Source organism: Heliangelus exortis, chromosome 9 (assembly GCF_036169615.1).
Source record: "Heliangelus exortis chromosome 9, bHelExo1.hap1, whole genome shotgun sequence".
Lineage (NCBI taxonomy): Eukaryota > Metazoa > Chordata > Aves > Apodiformes > Trochilidae > Heliangelus > Heliangelus exortis.
Genome location: NC_092430.1, coordinates 12,758,490 through 12,779,750, shown reverse-complemented (window position 1 = coordinate 12,779,750; position 21,261 = coordinate 12,758,490).

Here is a 21,261-nt window from a genome sequence, read left to right as displayed (position 1 = left end):
TGAAAACCTCAGTACCAGGGGATGGGTTTCTGTCTCCCTCAGCCTCCTGCCTTGCTCAGCAGCCTTTTGGCAGAGAAACCAACAAAGGAAAATGAAGCCAGAATTAATGGTTTGTGTAGCCTTTACCAGTATCCCTGTATATGATATGTGCCTTTCTCATGCATATTTGCAGCCCTTCCGTTCCTTTAGCAATTTTATTATCCAGCCACATGTCTAGCTGAGGAGGGGGCTGAGAACACAGCTGCTTTACCTGCCAGAGGGCCTATGGGCAAATTTCTCCATTATACACCAAAGAGATGCACATCTTCTCTACATTTGACCCAATCCTGAGTGATGCTGGAGAAGACACAACACATTTGGATATGAATGCAACACTGCATACAAATCAGTCTATCATAACAGCACATTATAGAAGCATCATCTGTGCCAGTGTCTGCAGGTAAAATAAATGCAGTTTTCAAAATTAAAAAAATCCAACAAACACAACAAACCATAATACCTCCCCAGCCCCCCTTCCTTAGGATTAAGGTTTCCTTCCTGTTCTCTCTCATTATTTGCCCATTCCACCAGTGATGCACACCTTTAGGCCAAACATGAGTTGTGATAGGCTGTCATGTGGTACGGGTATTATAGATGAAATCCTTCCAGAAGCAGCATCTGGCTCGTTTTGTAAGCTCTGCAGTCATTTGTAGTGATGGGGCTACATGTGCCCTAGGCTTTGTCAGATGGTTTGGCTGGTTTTCTGCATTTTTTTTCAATTGTTATTATTAGTTTGTGAGGAATTAATACTCGGCAATATAAACTTAACTCACCAGCAATTTTCATGTTTAAATAAAAAGACACTTTATAATTAAGGCATTTTAAAACCTGACCATTAATGTTTTGATTAGATGCCATATTATTAAGTATGAAACTACTTATTTCTCTCTAGTGGTTTGCTTCTGAGAAAGGTGTTACCTGGTTGCCTAAAAGTTATGGGTGGCAGTTACCTCCTTGGCTGTCTCATTACTCTGTATACAGGTAATGCAAAGAGGTGATGAACATATTCCCAAGAGTTTTGTCTGACCCTAGTTTGAAATTATGTACATCTTTACCATTGCCTTCAGAAATTTAAAACTTTGAAACAACATCTGTATTTCTGCTTTCCTTTCACCTCTATCACCTTATCTTTATTATTAGTTTTCTTATTTTTGAAAAAAAAACAAATCATTTATTCCAGAAAGTAAATAAGATAAATTCCCAAACAGGACTTAAAGCATTAGACCAAATACTTAATTAGTGTAATTCTGTTCCATTCTTGTTTTGGAATCTCAGTGTTATAAATAGATTAGACTACCTTGTTGAAAGTCCTAATTTAGATGGTTGTTATACCTCACTTTGATATCAGCTAGAATACCATGTTGTGTTATTTTTCCAAATAGTTTACAGTCTCTTTTACTAAATAGGAAAATAAAAATTCAGGGTAGGTACAGTAGAAGTTTGTAAAGCATTAAAAAGCACAATAGTTCATATGTGTTTTATTTTAAATATTACTTTAAAAATTTGCTGGCAGTCAGAGCAGGACTGGGCCTTACATAGCTGTGTGGAATGGAAGACAGCAAGATTTAAATATATACTGGTACTCAGAGAAATAGTCCCATACTAAATAACTATGGTTAAATACCATTCTTCTATTTCCTAATATATCCTTTACTGAATCATTTCCCCTTTTTTGTGTTAATTTTGCGCTCTGAAAGTATGCTGTTTACATGAAAAAGGCTACTCTTGAATAAACAAGAATTGCTGCTAATGACATAGTTCCTGTTCTTCTTCTGTCATTGTGTCAGGTGACAAAAAGACTGTAATGAAATTTAGTTGACACACAGCACAAAATAAAGAGCATCAACATGAAGTGAAACTGTGAGGAATAAAAAAACCCACACCACATGACATTTGTTCACAAAAGCTATTTATTTCTGAACGCTAGTGAAAGGAGAACAAATTAAAACAATTCAAACTTGATTGCTGAGCCAAACCAAGAAAAAGGTTAATGTCATTGTTTCCTGCTTAGCATTCAGCCATATCCATTGCTGACTGAAAAGTTCCCCTGTAATGACTGTCACTTGCACACAGGTTTTTGCAAGCAATGTCTCTAAGAAGTTCAGAAGGAACTTGCTTTAAACAAGTTGCAGACTTATCTTCACGTGGGTAATAAACTCACTGAATTTTGCTTCCTTTCGTTCAGTGTTTGGAATACTATCCAAAAGTGGAGGCCACTTGAAGAAAGATGGACAGGGTTAAAGTGTTCCATGGAGATTCTTTTATTGTGACATGACCAATCATACAACTGTGGCAATGGTACAGAGGTGTGAGAAACATGGCTTAAGATGAACAATAAACTGAAATAATTTTCCAGAATTAATATGTTCATTATTTTCAAATAAAATCAAATTAAAACCTAAGTTTTTTGTGAGTAGTCTACAATCAGAAATCAGACTGAATCTTTTGAAAAATATTATCCATTACAATCAACTCATTCAGCACCAGTCATGTCATTTAACTACTGCAACTTCTTTTCCCAGAGTTGCTTTAAGATTTGAATTTTAAACCCATGCATAAGTAAGCACATCCAAATTAGGCCAAATTCATCCTTGCAGTAGAGTAACTTACCAATGAAATATGAAATTTCACTGGATATGAAATGTGGTCTGGCTTGAGATTTGAGGTTTTGATCACTTTCTCATCAGCAGCACTTATATGAAAGTAAAAGTCTTCTTTCAAGTCTGTGTCTCTGAATCGTATGGCTTTATATTTGCTTTTGAAACACTTTGATTTAATACATGGAATATTACTACATAGTGCTCTCTTTTATTCTCTACCTGGTTCAAGTATTTTAAGGTTTGCTATTTTTAATATCAAACTTGACACTTCAGTCTGGCTTGGCATCTTGTGTCAGTTCTGTACTTTAGGAAAAGAATGCCATAAGAAGATTTAGTTTGCTTCATTTAGTTGTATATCTGGCTGTAGTGATGACTTTGGACAACTCATTACTCTGTTTTCATTCCAGTACCTTATAAACCAGAGGAAGTATCAGAACTCTTCTGTTACTTCATCTGCATTCATACAACACAAGTGGTCTCAAACCATAAGTCTTCTTGAAGAGACAAACCCAACCCTAATAATCTAGGAATATAAAACTTCTTTGCCATTTAAGGTTTGAATTTTCTAAAGTTAAAATGGTCACAAGTTGTGGTCTGGAATTGCCCAGATATTTACTGCTTATGCATATCCATGTGGCTTGTTCACATAACCAAAATAGTTATTTGTGTCTACACAAATAGAACTCATAAATATGTCTGTTTGTGGAGTCAGGCCTTTTTATAAGAGAGTTAATGAATTATTCTCATCAAATAATAATTTACTGGAGTTAGGCAGATATAAAGGGAGATAGCTCTGGAACGGGAAAAGAAATAACAGCAGAAGGTTTAGTTTGGCAGTGCTTTTAACTTTACAAAAGACTGCTGAGATGGACGGACAGGAAGGATGGAGGAGAAGGAAAAAAAAGACTGAAGGCAGAGAAAAGCTAATGAGAACCAATATCATAGAAATAGTCTTGGTAGTACCCCAGTGTTAGAGAAAATTTGGTGTTCTATTGAGGACAGTTGTATCTGAACCCTGCAGTGGGGATGGACCAAGGGAGATGGCTGATTGGACTGTTATCACAGAGGAAAAACCCCATGGGATACCTCTGCTCTTGCTTATATCCTAGTACCCCCTGGGTTCATTTCAGCTAAGTGGTGCTATGTGATTAACAACAGGCAAAGAGGACAGAAAGAGTCCAGTATTTAAACAGAACTTTTACCCTTTTTTTAGCAATAGGTAACTGGGTTATAAATGAATATTTTTGACTTTTCTGCAACTTGTTCCATGTGGAAAAGAATCATGGTTGAACAGAATTTTATTTTTTCTAGGAAGAAAATTATCAGGAAAGTTGAACATAATGATTTCACGCCGTGACTATAATGCAAACACATACTTAACCATCATTGTCTCCTCTTCATATAATAACTGAAAACATCTGTATTGTGCACTGAAACATTACACGCTGCATTACAATTAGAAATGTGCTGAAGTGTTGGATTGGGTGTTTATTTATGGGCCATGAAAAGTAAGATTTTCTGCGCCTCTCATGTACAGCTAAATAGCCATAGGTAAAGTACTGAAAATTTTGGAACCCAGCAGTCACTGTGGGAATGACTTCATTATTCACCGAAGGAGGTTTTTCCAGCAGAGCCTGAGTTGCTGACAAACAATAATAAACATTACAGAAAGTTGGAAACAAGAACTCAGGCATGTTGATTTTGACTGTAAAAAATGCTCATGGGGCATGGAGGGCAAGGCGCTCTGGAAATGACAAGGTACTACAATAGAGGGATCCCCATTAGAGCTGTGCACATATATTTTCTCTATTGACACAAAAGTGTTCTGACAGGCTCAGCAAACAAGCAGCTCCTCCTAGCCATAAATGTCTTTACCTGTTGCCACAAGTAGTCTAGAAACAGAAATGTATTTTTAATAGGCACACAAATGTCTCAGTGATGAAATGCACTCAGGTGGGGACATAGCAAATGTCTTGTTGGTGTAGCTTCTGAGAGCTTTTGTAGCACCAAAGGTAGCACTATGTCTTTTTGTAGAAGCACTTGACAGTTTGTGACCATAGCACAATGCTGAGATCAGATTGTACAGTTTTTGCTTTGTCTGACTTGTATTTTGCTCATGTGTGAAACAATACAGTCATCTGAAGAGCTCACCTAACAATTAATTTGCAAATAGCTCCTAAATTTTCTCCAAACTGAGCAGATATGCTCAGGAAGTCTTTCTCTGGAGCTTTCTTCTTTGTCTCCCCACTGACGTTGGCTCAGAGTTGAAAACCAATGAAGCATAAAGTCGTGGCCTGTGCTTATGTATTCACAAAGGACACAAAGAGTTTTTGGAGACAGTTTCTCAGCAAAGAGCAGAATGAAGACAACCTATGCCAACTGGTGATTTAAGTAGCGATTGTTACATGGTCCCTTCTTATTTATTTCCAAGAAAGAATGAATTTTACCAATGAGTAATTCAATGAAATGTCATTTAATTGTTTCTTAGCTTTAGCTTTACAGGAGCTGAAGAAATTTGAACGGCTCACGTTTTCTCTGGCCATTGAATGTGTCACTAATGTGCTATCACAGGCTTGACTGTATTTGGCTCAGCCAGAAATTGTTGGTTGACTTTCAAAGCAGATTCAGATTTCTCCCAGAGAGGTTGACAGATATGCAGGATTTCTGGTAGTGCCCCAATTAAACATGCGTCATTTACACTGATTTTCCACATGATTATCTCAAATAGCCATGGAAAGGCACAGTTATCAATCAGGAGATTGAATGATTCAGGTTGGTACAATAGGGAAAGCTGAGGACAGAATGAGAATGCTCATTTTTCTTCGCTTTCCAAGCTTTTACTGATACAGGTAGTTATGATGGCAAACCAGGTGTTGCTGTGAAGGAAGGCTGATTGTGTTTTTCTCTACAGAGAGGATCAAAAGGTCTTTCAGCCTCAAGTGATGGAGTTTTTCAAAACCAGGGTAGAGGAGAGGAACTTTTAAAACAGAGGAATTCAGATCCACTGTCTAAAGTTAAAATAGCAGTCTGGAAACCAAATGTTTGCCCTTCCACCAATGTCTTCTTTGCAGGTTGGACCCATTTATCTAATCTAGGTCTCAGTCCAAAAATTTTCTGTGACTTCAGGAGATAAAATAAACGTCTCATTGCTCTAGGCCCTGGAGAAAATGCAGCTCATTAATGAATGGTTTGCGTGTGTATCAGATCCCTTCTAAGGCATCTTGGTGTCAGGATCCCAGTCCCTCATCTGCCTGCTAGTTCCTCCCAGGCTGCTGTGTTCCCCCCTGTGAGCGCTTTCTAGCTTTAGTGAACTGACCTCTCCCTCACTTGCACATGGATCATCCCTTTTTTATAATTAATATTTCTCACCCCCCCTTCCCTAAAAGAAAGCTGAGAAGAGGTCACGATCCTGGAACATTAAACACAGCTGAATCTGGAAGTGTTTGCACTGCTGATCTCTGTGTTGATGGCTGCTGTGAGCCAGAGGGGGTGGCTATGAGCAGTTTTATTCCAAAAGATATATTGCTTATATTTGTTTTTGCTTATCTACATGTAATGAAAGTTGTAAGCCAGAAGCAGTCTTAGCAGCACATGAAGACCTGGTGGGGGTCGTTCTTCTGCTTCTTTCTCTATCTTGCCTAGCCTGGAAAACCAACTCCAGCCTGAAGTGCAGACCTGCATGATTGTAGTATTGATGCATCATTAACAGTGCAGCCCTACAGCTACAGGATATTCATTACTGCTATTAAATCAGTTCTAGCTGGCATATACTTTCTCCAGATGCACAGTGCTTATATGGCTTGGTCTGAAAGTCCACTGTGAAGCAATATGTTGCTGGTGGAAACTCCTTGTCCAGCCAGCACTTTCTGTGGTGGTTTAAAATGTGGAGGGGGTTTGGTGGAAAGGTGAGAAGATGGTGCATACATCACATTTTCTTAAAACAATGCTGAGTGATATTTTCATCTGCTATTTTTCCTGTCAGTGCCTCAATGAAGAACTAACAGACTGCTGTTAGCAGCAGTTTCTGTAAAGATGCTGCCTGTCCCCACAGATGCCTACCTAGCTTCCTATCTGTAATCTATATACAAATACATTAAGCTCAGGTTCTGTTCTTCAGGACTCTCTTTCATCATGTTCCATTGCAGGGAAGAGATCTGCCTTCCTGGTCATGCCACAAGAAAGATGTATACGCAGTTGCTGAAAACTGAACAGGAAATTACTATTTTACTTTATATTTAGTTATTTAGTATTTGAGATACTTAGAAATTTCTCATATACTTCAGCTAGCACTGGACTTTTCATGGCAGTAAAGGACGACACTGGTTTAGCTGAGTCTGAATACTGTCTGAGTTACAGCATGTGAGATGCACAAACGTTGAAGGTGCAGATGTCCTCTTTGGGAATGTTGTCACCCCTTAAGAAACATCCTTCCCATTACTGCTAAGAATCAAGGTTTTATTTGCTTCTACAAAATATTATAATACAAAATCTAAAATTAAACTCTGTTCATGTATATTCAACCCATGTATTCACAGGAAGCAGGTCACACGCAACTCATAGGTTAGTTGGTAACCCTAATTATCTAGTATACAACAGCCTAATTTATGTAGCAAAACCAAGCTGCTCCATAATTCCCTGCTAGTGTGGGCTAGAATAGCTTCATTGAACTCAACAGATCTACGTCAGTTTACGCCAGCAGGGAATTTAGCCTTAATATTCCAGAGCAATATGGCACATGATTCACTTTGGTTCACATTTTTCCCAAGCTTTTATGTAAAATAATTTTATTTTTAGTTCAGAAGAAGATAAATGTTTGTACAGAAAGAATTGCATATTTGTACATTCACATTCTCAGGCTGTAGATGGTCAACCCAGAAAGTATCTTTTTGTCTTCATAAAAGTAAAACACAAAAAAAAACCCTTCAAAAGAAGAACCAGAAGGGAAATTTCTATACTTGATCCAGCACTGTATTGGATGCTTTTTTTATTGTTGCAGCTACTGATGGTGGACCAGAATGAAGTAGAAGTTAGTGGGCAGATTTTTATTGCTTTGTGTTAACGATCTCATTTTTATGTTCAAAAGAAAAAGAATTTTGAAGACAGCAAATTCAAATAATTTGGTAAAGATAGCTTTTATTTAAAAGACTTTTACCATGCTGCTGTTGCTCTTTTTTTTTTTTTTTTTTTTTTTTTGTTAAATTGAGGAGTCTGTGAATGAGGCAGTTTTTAGACAAAGCTTTCATTGACACAGTGAATTCAGGATTTGCAGAAGGAAATAGTAAAGGTTTAAGAACTAGATTATTGCTTGTCACAGTTTTCTTAACTGGAACTTTAGAAATCCTGTCAAATAAGGTGAGCTGTAGATGAGAACACACAAAATGTTCCTGAAATTGCATTGTGGGAGTAGGTCTTCAGAAAATTTTGAAGACCATAATAGTTCTTAAATAACCATTATTGATGTACCAAATGATCCTGAAATGGAGAAGTGTCAAAGGCTGAGGCCATCAGCTCAAGTGTATAAAAGAAACATCCATATAATTCCGAGGTCAAATTGCACAAAAATATTTTAAAAATATATCCCCTCTTCTCCCTTTAGCTGAATGTGAAGGCTCAGTTTTCATTTTGTTTTGGCTTTACTTTTAAAGTTAGTGCTTTTAAAACAAGGTCACTCATCACAGAAATTTCAAGGGAAATGAAATTTTTAGATCAAAATTATCTGATACCCTTAAACTGGTAGTTAATTGCTATTGTGTTGTGGCACTCAGAAGTGCAGGACAGATTCCATTTTTTTATTAGGATGGAAATATATACATTGTCAGTGGTTGTAGACTTGTTTTGAACATTGCTTTTGCTTTCTAAAAATATATGGAAACTTTTCAATTCACAGTTTTCTTTTTATGCTAACTAAGTTTAGAAAAACTGTTTATTACAGTTTGTGAGGAAAAGAAATAATGAAATTTATACAGTTACCTAGGGTCAGCATTTCATTATGCTGGTCAGATACCAATGCTGAATATCATGAAAAACAGCAAGCAATACTTTCTTTGAAGTCTAGCAAATAGAGAAATAGCATTCAAGGCTTAGAATGCACCAGCTGTAAACACACTGCATACCCACAGGCAATTGGTGTATATTCAGTGTGGCAGTGAAGCTTTCTGTATTATTAAATAACTTTCTGAAAACCTAATTTGCAGGACAGTTTTATGCTATGAAAAGGAAAGGAAGAAGATTAGGACAAGGCTCAGTTTCATTCAACACTGATGGCTGTAGCTTTCAACATCTATAAAGATCTGGACAAATGTCTCTCTCCCCCATACACATGCACAGCTAATGTGGACAATGTCACGATGATCACGATGCTGAACTGCAGCCCATTAGGACACTAATTTAATCTCTTGCACATCGTTACTGTAAAACACCATAATAAGTATTCCTCTGAGACAAAGCTACTATACCTTATTTCCCATTTGATGTGAAGCTCAGCAAGAATACCTTAAAAACATTCATTAATCTATTGCATATAATACAGGCTGTAATGCAAATATAAACTCCCAAACAAGTGCTAACTTTGTAATGCTTGCTAGTGGTAAGACAACCATGGTAACTCCAGTGAAATGTTAGGGAAAAAAATGAATAATTATATCTGTGTTATCTATTGAAGATCACTCAAGTATGTTCTTGGTATTTTCAGAAATGTGCATAGCACAATTATGGGCATGATGATAGATCAGGAGAAAGGAAGAAAGGCCCAGAAATGTTGCTGAAAATTAAATAAGAAAATTTCAAAGCAGAAATTGAGTGTAGAGGGAAGAAACACAGTGCAGAAACATACTCTCTCCCTTCCTGGCTAGATGCAAATACCTATATTGAAGAAGCATTATTTCCCTGAGGTGGAGGAACCAGCAGAAAACACACATCCTGGGGAAAACTGAGTGGAAGACGTGGGCATAAAGACTTCAGAATTCTTTCAGTCACAACTTAGTGTTCTGTCAGAAGTTTCTTTATTCATAATATAAAGTGGTACAATCTGCCAAGCAAAAGGACAAATGGGAAGGTGGGGAGGGGTGACAATCTACCTCCTATTAGCTACTGCTTCCTTTGAAAGTGCCATCAGGTCTATGGAAAGAGCATTCTTGGAAGGAACCTAAAAGCAGAGAGATGTTCTACTTGACATGAGTGTTGAGAGCTGGGTGGTAAAAGAGGTAGTTCATATCAGAAAAAAAAAAAAAGAAAAAAAGAAAAAAGAAAAAAAAAAAAAGATTGAAGGAAGCAAACCACCAAAACTTTTATTTATTACTCCTCTCCAGATATTGCTTTTATGTAGATGACTGGTCCTAGAAAATATATTATATTGCACCTGCTCATAATACATGCTCATAATACATACCAGAGGGTATTGCAAACAGAAAATTTAATGGATGTGGCAATGTGGCATCATGGGGCTGAGAAAGCCAGAAAATTATCATCACTGGAGAGCCCAAAATTCCTAAGAGATGTGTTTGCTAGTATTGCATCTCAGCTTTCCTCCTAGCAGTGTAGGTTAACAACAACCCAAATGAACAGCTCTGGCATAGTGCCACAGTTCAGAGGAAAACCTGATAGTTGGAGGCATGCTACAAGCACTCTGGGCTTGGTTCCATCTTCTGTCAAAGCGCCGCTCGAATGGGTGGAAGCGTGGGGCTCCCAGGGCTGGTTGTGGATCCCGGATTCAGTGCTCTCTGCTCCTCATGCATGCAGCTTTTATTTGTGGGACTGGCGTGAGATCCTGCAACTACCTCATTGCTGTAAAATACCCACCTTAACAAAGTATGTCTTTCATAGCTTCCCTCTTTCCAAATTGCCCCAGGAACCGCTTTTCCTGATAACATCAGGAAGGAGGGACAGAGGGGCAGCTGAGCACCTCTGTGCAGGAGAAATCTCCAGCTGATATTAACCTTTGCTAGAGAGTGGCTGGAGCCAATCATGTGGTGAAAAATGTCCACAGCAAAGCAGAGGATGCTCTGCTTCGTGCTATATAAATGACTCTTGTCCAATCATATATTTACTTACATATCTGTTATATATAATTTTGCATATAGATTCATGCATGGAAAAAATAGCCGGGTTTGTATGCCACAAATAAAGTGTTTTACCATGATTTCTGTGGCTCCCTGCCTCCCCTCTACCTTTGACAGAGAATAAAGTAATTTTATGCATTCCCTCCTATCCAGGGCATGAAAAAGTAAATGCTGTATTACCCCAACTTAGGTAACCCTTAGGATAATTTTTTAAGCAGCAGGAAACTGGGCTCTCTGGCTGGGTAGATAATGATATCAGCTGCTTCCTTCCAAAACAACAGGTGCTTTGGCATAAAAATGTATATCATCATACTGAGATGATGACATCAGTTCATACTTCAGCTTAATTATAAACTACCTCCATTAATCCTCAAATAATTAAACATTTTGTGTATGGTGCAAGGTGAAATATAAAAGCAAAAGGTGCCTAGCTGTTCATCACAGGGTTAAAATGGCAGTTTCTGAATCGTTTGTACTTGTGTCTGCCTAGCTAAATGTAAAATTCAAGCAGATTTTAAGCATTCGTTTATATTTTATTGTTCCAGCCAGGAGGTGGGTTAAAAAAATACTGCTAAAATTCAATGAAAACTTGATGAAATAAGTAAGATACATGGATTGAAGTCATGTGGAGTATATATGTGCATAAATAGCATGCAGAAATAAGTAACAAAGAAATGGAGGATCAGGCTTTGTATGTAAAAGAATAATTAGGGGAGAAGTCAGGGTCCATGGCCTAATAACAGAATAAACATTGCAGTGCTCAGTGTTTGCAGATTTTATGCAAGATCTTAGACTCACATTCATAAGCAGTGCATCTGAATAAAACAAACTGGGCAAACAAGCACCATTTCTTGAAACAGAGGGATTGAGGAACCTTTGTAGAAAGAAGTGATAAAAGTGGTACCAACACAATTGCATTTAATTCCTTTTTTAAATAGATCAGTTCATACCATTTGCAGCCACTTGAAACCTGTACCTTTTCTCCGTGTGCTGTTTGATTGTTGGGGCAGTCTGTGTGTATGTGTTTAGCACTGTGTCAAAATGGCACAACAGAGTACTCAATTTTTGATTTGCTATAAAAGTCGGTAAACAAAATTGAGTGAGAGCTAAGTATGTTTGCTAAAAGAGCAGACAGCAGATAAAAGATTATGTTCTCCTGCCTTTAAAATATAGCACTGACCTTCTTTAAAACAGATGCTATCTTCAGGAGCCAGATGTGTCTCCAAGCAAATTAGTTATAAGAAATACATCCAAGGACATAGCCATTTAAGAATCAATAAATTATGCATTTGTCATTTGTTATTGTGTGAAGCTTATGCTGACATCTTTGACATGAATGAAAGAGTCTCTGTCCACGGTAATAGCATTAACAATTTAACAGAGGTGGTTTTATACCAAAAGGGAAGTGGTTTGAAGAAATTACTGTTTATCACCATGTACATAGACACACCTTAATTATTCATTGAATGTCCACTTACCAGCCTACTTCATGTTATGTAAGTTGTGCTAGATAAAAAAGTTAGAGCTCAGGCACGTGTCCTGCCTGGCTGCCATTTCTATCCACTGGAAGCTGAAACAGAGCAAAGCACTCAAACAGTGGTTTTGCTTTCAGATAGCCAAATCAAGACAGTTTTGTTGATGGTGGCACTTCATGAAAAATTCCTGCAAAGAAGAGTTTTAGTTTTCGAAAAGGAAAAACCATAGTGGAATTTTTTTTTTGTGGGTTTAGTTGTAACATTTGGATGACCATATGGAACTCTTAGTGGTGCCATGGGACCATGCAGCTATGAAATCTGATCACTATCTCCCTAGTGACAGCTGGAGCCTTTACACCATCAGAAAATTTTCAGACTTCTAATTTGTCATAACTACCTCCTGTGGAAAGAAAATATGTTATGTAGTTAGATACAAGAATCTGAGGCTACAGAACTACACATATCTTCTTCTTTTTCTTTTAGCTTTCAACGTTTAAATTAATTCCTTGACTGCATCTTATCATTCAACAATTCAAGAAATAAAACATACACAAAAAAAGAATACAAAAACCATATGTGGTCTTCTGAAATCAGGGTTAGCTTCTCTGCACAGTTATTGTGAAGGATGACTTATTTTGAAAAACCTACTTATGTAACAAATGTTGTTCCATGCAGTTCAAATGTCTTTATATTTAAGCCTTCTTTTCAGTTATTCTCTTCCCCACTTTGGATGATAATAAAAACTAAAAAATCTCTGTTTAACAAACTAAAATGTAACGTTGCAATGGTTTCCATTATTTTTTAATTTTTAACATGCACATTCTTTCATCACCACATCAGGCCTAAAAGGGCACACAATTCAGAGTCACTTATTATTAGAAGAGCTCAAGGGAGAAGGGGATGAGAGCTCCCCACCCACTGCAATCACACACTATAGTTGTAGAGAAATAAGTGCTCAATTCTTCCCAGTAAATAAGAATCCTTTTGGCACTCAGAAATGTAGGTGTCTGCCAGGCAGTCACTTCTGAAAATTGTGGGGAATATGCATATGTACCTCTGTATACCTCTCCATGGGGCAGATAATCTATCAGAGCTGGGACTCATGTCTCCATGTTTATTTGAACATGTTTCTGATCTCCAAGGGTATTTTCAGAAGTCTGTGAGACACCATAGCTCAGTGTTTATGATCAGGACAAAATAGAAACATAATTTGCTTTTTTGTTTGGCCACTCTGCCATTCTAGCTAGCTAGAAATCAAAAACATAACCTTATCCTTTGGGCATCAGTATCACTGCTGCTGAGTGATGCGTGTGATGGGTACAGAAAAGAAGTTGAGTATTGTAGTTGTGTGGACAATAAGGTAACTTCTGGGTTGATGAACCAGTGCTGGTTAACACTCTTAAGATTCCAAGTAAATTATTTCACATGGAAATCTGGCACTAACATATATAAAGGTTAGATTTGTTGTGAATATTGGAAAGTTGTTTAAAAAATGTGTTGAAGGTCCCTGTCTTGTACAGGGCACTGTACAGGAGGTTGGATTAAATTAATTCATTGATCTCTTATTACTTTACAGTCTAAGACACCAGAACAAAATGGCCTAGCTAGTTAATGAGCAAAAAAGCCAGTAATTTTCTAATAAAGGGTCCAACTTTTATTTCTTCTAACTTTTATATTTAATATAAAATAATATATTTACATTATTTTATAAGCGAATATATTTAACTATTGCTTACAATATGCAAGAAACTAGAAGTGCAGATCAAAACCAGTGTAGAGAAATACGGAGATTCTTTATGATTGTTGATTACAGACAGAAAGCAAAATGAAAATAGATCCTAATTAAATCCAGACCGATTTACTGTAAAGGAGAACTGGAACAAGGGAGATTTCGCAGCCCATATGAGAAAAAAGTCAACACTAGATAAAAGGCACTTACTGTTCCAGTATGAGCAGTACAAGACAGGGTTAGGAAGGTACTTGCTTACATTACCAGCATTGATAAAAGACTTTCCATTAAAAAACGATGAGGAAAAACTGTGCATAACCCTAGGAGACAGGAAAGAGACGGCGGGGATAGTATCATGCTATGTAACAACCTGCCACCAACTTAGAAATGGACAATAATGACAAATGGACACAGGGGATAAAGCCCCAAACACACTGAAGCGTTATCTTGGGCAGATGCATGATGTGTTGTATCTATTGCTGACAGTTACCCAAGGTTTCTGCTTTTTTACACATTGACAACATTTGTACAGCATGGCAAGCCAATAAAATATTTTGATTCGTAGCTTAGCACTGTTGTTGTTTTCTTTATTCCTCAGGAAACAAACAGTGATGTGGAGGTTGACTTGGAACCTGACATTTCTTTCCACCTTGTCCTGCTGCATCCTGTTGTTGCAAAGCTCCCTTTTAGCACTGGTGCCATTCCCAGCCTCTGTGGAGCCCTGATGCATATCAGCTCTGGCATCGTTTAAGGCATATAAAGTACCAAGAAAGTTAAAGGTATGCAAAATGACTTTTGACTTCTTTCTTTTGGAATTAATCCTTTACCCCAGTTGCCTGTATTTAATTTGCGGAGTCTAAGGTTCTTAGACCAGGTGCTGTGTTCCAAAGTTCATTGAAGCTGAGGATTTGGGCTTTCTCTGTTTTATGCAAAACTCTTTCTCAAGGATATGGAAAAACAGCTGGATCCCAGTTTACCACTATTTTTTCAGCTACAGACATAAATAAGTTTAAATAGGACCCTGTGTAAATGCTATACTGTCCATTACAGACAGCAATCCGTGTAATCAATGGACCTACACTGATTTATAGCATCTCTATACATTGTCTGTCATGTCCCCTTTTCTTTTACTACCAATGTAATTGCTGAAAAGCTGAACCAAGTTCCTTTTTATCTAATTGGTATTAAAAGGGGGCATCTTCCAAATAGTATGGGTGCTTAATTTTCTTCACCTTGTAACAATGACAGGGAGTCAAATTTTGTAGTGGTCGAGACAGTAGAATTACATGGAGCAAAAGATTTCTGGAAAAGAAGGAAAAATCTGTGAGATCCATTCTGGCTGAATTCCTGGTGCACTCAGTGAGCAATATTGTTTAATTAATGCTGAATTGCATAATGATTGGCCTTAGCTCTCTAATTACTATTGGTAGTAGCTCTTCAAATTTTGATTAGTGGAGAGGTGAATCACTATCTTTGATGTGGTGAGGTAGCTTCTGCCGCAAATTAAAACCAGGTAGTGAGGCTATAGATTAATTGTGAGTATGTGGAGCAATTAGGACAGTCTACCTCAGCCTGTCTTCTGTCTGAAGTTTCTTGCCTGTGGTAAAGGTCATAGAAATCAAACCTGAATTGCATCATTTTTGGTATATATATGTATATGCACCGTATATATATATGTAATATATATATGTAAATGCACTGTTTTGGTTAAAATCTTTAGTCATTCTAATTCGAAACATCTTAGATGTAGTTTTCTTCCTTGCCATCAGAAAGAGCAAGTACCAGAAAGCAATGTGCTGCTGGGAAGAGACTGGAGAGGCTCCTTGGGCCACACAGCAAACAGCAGCATCCATCTGGAGAGCAGTTGCTGGGGGCGGTCGTGGGGCAATGTTAGTTTTTACTAACTTTTTCTTCTTGGTAATGTGTAAAGCTGTTTGATAGGAATTTAACCAATGACTTCCAGAAACTGCACTCCCTGGAGGAATTGCTGCAGGACTCATTGAGAACTTTGCTGGATGGGGAGACCTCAGTCACCCTCCTGAAGCTGTGAGGTGCTGCTGGCACAGACTGTATCTGGGGGGTGCTTTTCAAAGATTTAGTCTTGCTTAGATATGAACCTGAAAACATGGAAGAAACACAGCTCTCTACATTGAGATTTTAGTAACTTTTTTTCGTAACAAGTGATTTTTCCTAATCAAATAAGTAGCTGGGTTAGAGTAAGTTGGTTTTTTTTCCCTCTTTATTCTGTATTACCATGTAAAGGATGAACAATCTGGAATAATCTGGAAAAAAGCTAATTAAAAAACATATTATTGCCATTACTTTCTACTCCTCTAATATGATTATGAATGAAACCAATCTGAATTAAAGAGATTGTAATGGATTAATTTTTTTGATGCTCTACCATCTTGTTGTGTGCTCCGTATGTGCTGCTCAGATTTCATCTGCTGCCTGAATTTAAGGTTCAAGCTTGGGTTTTTTCTCCTATTTATCTCATCCTTCCTTACCAATTCTGTTTTACTTCTTCCTCTGCATACTTTGCTTGTATCCTTTGACTTACTGTCATTTCTTGCCCTGATTTGTTAGTGGGAGCATGAGAAAATAGTTTCTACTGAAGCTGCTAAATATGTCTCTCATTTATTCAGCTGGTGGGAGAGAGAGAAGAAGGAATGAGGTTCAGCAAAGTAGCCTTTGTAACCACAAGATTGTTTGCACTTTACTGCCGGAACATGCTGAGACTTGAAGCCTTTGTATGATTTTTATAACTAGAGAGGCTGTAATTGAACTTTCTTGCTAGACTTTAAGAAAAAAAAAAAAAGATTAAAATATTTATTTTCTTCTTTTTTATAGACACGAACAAAAAACAGTTTTTGAAATCATGTGAGTGGGTGCAATTATAGAAACCTCAGTGCAAATAACAAGATCTCTGTGAACAACTTTGAAGAAAAAGCAAAAACAGCCTCCTGAGGATTCAGTTCAGGGAAATGCAGACTGGCTGAAACTTTTTACCTGAGAGCCTACTTTACTCACCCACTGTCAAAACCACTTTCTCAGTGTTCATTTCCAATAGGCATATAAAGCTGAAAACTTTAAATAGATCAACATTTAGGCAGAAGGGCAGCACCTTGGTTCCATGTCTTGAGCTTGTGTCTGGGTTTAATGAAGAAAAAGTATAGCTAAAAATTTGGAAAAGCAGATATCCTCAAGTGCTTTTTCAGATAAAGCTATCTATCTTCTTTAAATCATAAAAAAGGAAATTATCTACTTTGTCACATATGCTCAAGCACATACTTCAGTAAATAAAAGTGAGAACTTCGTAAATCTGACAACACCAACAAAACCAGCACATGTAGCTTCTACCTGAATCAAACTACCAGCACAAAAATAACTGGAACATAGCCAAAACTATATGATAGGAGCCATTGCTGTCTCTGTGGTCCTGAAAGTGAGAAGGAATTAAAGCAGATGAAAATAATTGAAAATTAGGATATGAAGAAATTTATAGGTTTTTATATTTAGAGATTAAATATATTTTTAACATAGGAGTATATCTATATAAATATGAGTAGAAAACATCATATAGCACTAGGAAATAGACCATCAAAGAAGAAGAAAAATATAGAAGCTAGGAGCCATTATTTGTGGATAGTTCTTCAAGAATACAATGACCAGCAGCTTAGCAAGGAGAAGAGGAATTCAGGTCTGTACCCATAAAGACCCTTGTTTTTTATTGAAATAATGTATGACAGAAGAGAGGCCAGTTATAACCATTAATCTGGTTCAATTTTATTACAATTTATAGCCCATGAGAACAAAATAAGTCTATTGAAGTACATGACAGCAGCAGTACATGAGTTCGTGCTTAAAATTATTATTCTCAATGTTGGGACATCTGGGCAGCCAGATCTAATAGTATTTCTTTACTCTGCCAGAACAAGAACATCTGACATTGCAGTTATTTGTTCAGACATTTCTAAATAGATAGTGCCAGATAACGAACCGTAATCAAAACCTTTCCTTTTTCTGATATTATTTGGATGTGTCTCCAGTCTTGAAAGTCCTGTCACTGTTCAAAAGAAAAAAGCAAGCAAACAAAACAAAAGAAACCTCCCACCACATTCCTCCTGCCTCCAAAAAAAAAAAAAAAAAAAAAGAAAAAAAAAAAGAAAAAAAAGAAAAAGAAAAAAAAAAAAAGAAAAAAGAAAGAAACAAAAGAAAAGGAAAAAGGAGATGTTAAGCGTGAACAAGAGTCCCACAGCCAGATTTCCTGCCCCACTTTTGATCCCTTTGTGTTGTCTGAGAGGTGCAAAGGAGCTCGTGTCTGCAGCTGCTGGGTGGAAGATCCTCCAGAGACAGGGATGTCTCAGCATGGATCAAGGAACAGAGCTGGGTCCTGCTCCCAGCCTGCTCCCAGCTCCACATTCAGCAAAGGCCAGGCTGTGGGCAAGGCAGATGAAGGTGACCAAAGCCTCCCCTTGCCTTCCAGGCTCTCTGCCCGTGTGGTGTGCAGGGAAACATCTGGAGAAGCTGTGATGTGTGCCTCACACCTCTGCCTGCTCCTCAGCATGGTGGCTGCCCCGTAGCCACTGCTGGCTTTCATGGGCTGCCTCTTTGCTCTGCCATTTCCTCTCAGCCACTTTCTGCTTTTAGGCCATTTTCTTCAGTCAGTTTGTCTTGCCACACTTGATATTTTCCTGAGAGAATTTAATGAAGTGTGGGAGTTGTCATAATAATCTCCCTGGTTACACATTTATTTTCCTTACTTTGCAGGAATGTTAAGGCCAACAAAGAGAGAAGAGAATTTGATCTATTTATATAACGGTCAATATAGAGCAAGTTTTGATGCACATGGGAAGGAAAGAGTAAAAAGACCTGTGAAAACTGAGCGAAATAAAGCCTCACAGAGCACTGCCTGCTCCACAGCCTCACCACATGCTGCTTATTAATAGATTTCACTGATACTTTATGGCCAGTTGTCCAACGCTGGTTTTCACTTTCAGAGGGTCCATAAATAAGAGTCAATTCTGTGGCATTCACCCTACTCTTAGAAGTTTATTGCTTTACCAGAATGCCATACAGGTTTAGTGTGATTTTCATCTTTGTTAACAGCATTGGAAACAGTTTCTGATTTATAGTATTCCAGGGCAGACTATTCAGAGATATGTGAGTTAGCTCTTTAAAACCATTTTGCAATGTCATCCAAGGTAGACTGACAAATTTTAGACTTAAATTTTTCAAGGTTGGAATAGTACTAAAGTTTTATAAAAGTTTCTTAGTAAGATACACTCATTTTTCAACCCATCCTAGTATTTATTCACATTTAAAACATCCATCTGTTTTGAAGAAAAATGTAAAGTGAAAATGAAGTGTTTTCCCTCTTTGAAAAGCTCCATTACCCTAACAGTTTTTATTACTGGTGAGAATTTTTCACTCAGCTTCCTACACTTTGGGTTGGACCCATGCCAGAGCACACTTCTATATGTAATACATATTGTGAGTATGCAGGATAACCTGCTAATTAATCAAGAATCAGGGAGATGTTGGAGTTGGACTTCCTTCATGGAAAAAGAGTCAGCAGCAGAGATGTCTCCTGAACCTGGTTCAAAGGAAGCTTCTGGACTATGGAACTGGAGCAAGAAAGAGGCACCTTCATAGCTTCCATACTGAGCAGAAGGTCTCGTGATGTATGGAGCTGTGTGTGATGGTGAAGCTCCCTGTGGCTTGTTTTCTGGTTACAGATTAATTTGCTTTATGTTCATCTGTCTGGCATATGACAGTTAATTCATTTTCTCCTCAAACAGAGGCTAAAATTCTGCCATATGACCCAGGGTGAAATCCTGAACCAACTGAAGCGAAGAAGAGCCTTGACATTAACTTCTTTACCATTTTGGGGCCAAACTTCATTATGCCTGACCTACAACTACATTCCCCTCAATTTCCCTCAATTTCTGTTGGGCACATGCTAAAAAATCAACTTAAAATTCAATTCAAAATTGTAGTCAGTTCCCAGATAGTTTGCAAAAGTCTGTTTTGTGCCTTAGTATCTAAATATATTCAGTGATATTTTTTCTTTGGGGAGGGGGGAAATTTTTTCTTTGGGGTTAGCACATTCTGTTGATGAAGGGGGTAGAATAATCATGCACATGTTTTTAGCATTAAGTAACCCTGCCTATCTTAATCACAATAAAAATCTTACAGCTGAAGGTAGGTTGGCTCCCCTAACAAGCAGTTAAAACAAGTGAAACTACTTTAGGGAGATTACACCTGGCTACTGACAAAAGTAATAAAGCTGTGAGATTCTACCATTCTTGTAGCTTTTCTGCAGAAACCTTGAAGCACGGAGTGGGTGAACTGGCTGGGTAAATGGTGAGTGACTTTTCCTTTATGTAAGGCAATGTTTTTAGCTTTTTTTTTTTTTTTTCTCTCTTGAAGGGGGTGAGAGGGAGTAACTACAAGGGAACTTTAGGGATCACTGTTGTGTTTTTAGCTTCCGTAATGAATAGGAGGAACAAGTAGCTTACATTGTAATGTGATTGGCGTGTAAGCCTACAACAATTGAGATTTCTCTTAGGAAAACAAAACTTTTTTTTTTTACATGAAAAAAAAAGCTTCTGAAACTGGGATGGAGTACTCAGTGAGGAGGGGAATCCTAAGGATCACTTTTTCTGAAGTTTTGGATGATTAGAGGACAGTGGAACATCTCTTGCTGTGGCCCAGCACATGCTGCTGGAGAGAGCCTGGGCTCCTGTAGACTTTCCTGAAAGGCCTGGTTCAGGGAGTGGGTGCAGCTGGCTTTAAAGTTGTTAGGAAGGTTCAAATAAAGTGTAAAGCCCAGTGCTTGCAGCATTTGGTTAATGCTAGGCCATTCCAGCATTTTACAAATAAAGTATGCCTTGTTCAGGATTTCCAACACAAAGCAACACAGCTTGAGCCAGAGCAGGGAACACATTCCAGATGACTGAAAAAAAAATGAAAAATAACATGGTAAGCAAAGATGAGGCTATGACTAATCAAATTGGCTAGTAGAGGCTTTCTTATACTGCATTAAGTATTGATATATTATGTACCAAAAGAAAGCTGGCAGGGCTGAGATGGTAAGAATGAGTCATTTATTAAAACTCTCAGAATGAGGAGGTAAGGCAAAAGGATACAGGGTGAATGGAGCATAAGAATCTTTATGAAAATGCAATTAATCTTAAGACTGGAAAAGGACAGCAGAGCCTTCTGTTTGTAACTTCTGCTTTGCTACTGTGGATAAAGACACTTTATTCCAGTGTTTTTAGGTTTTTCTCTAAATTAGTAGAAGGAAAATGAACCAGGCCTCCCAAATTGGTAAAAGTGACTTTAAAATCTTAATGTAT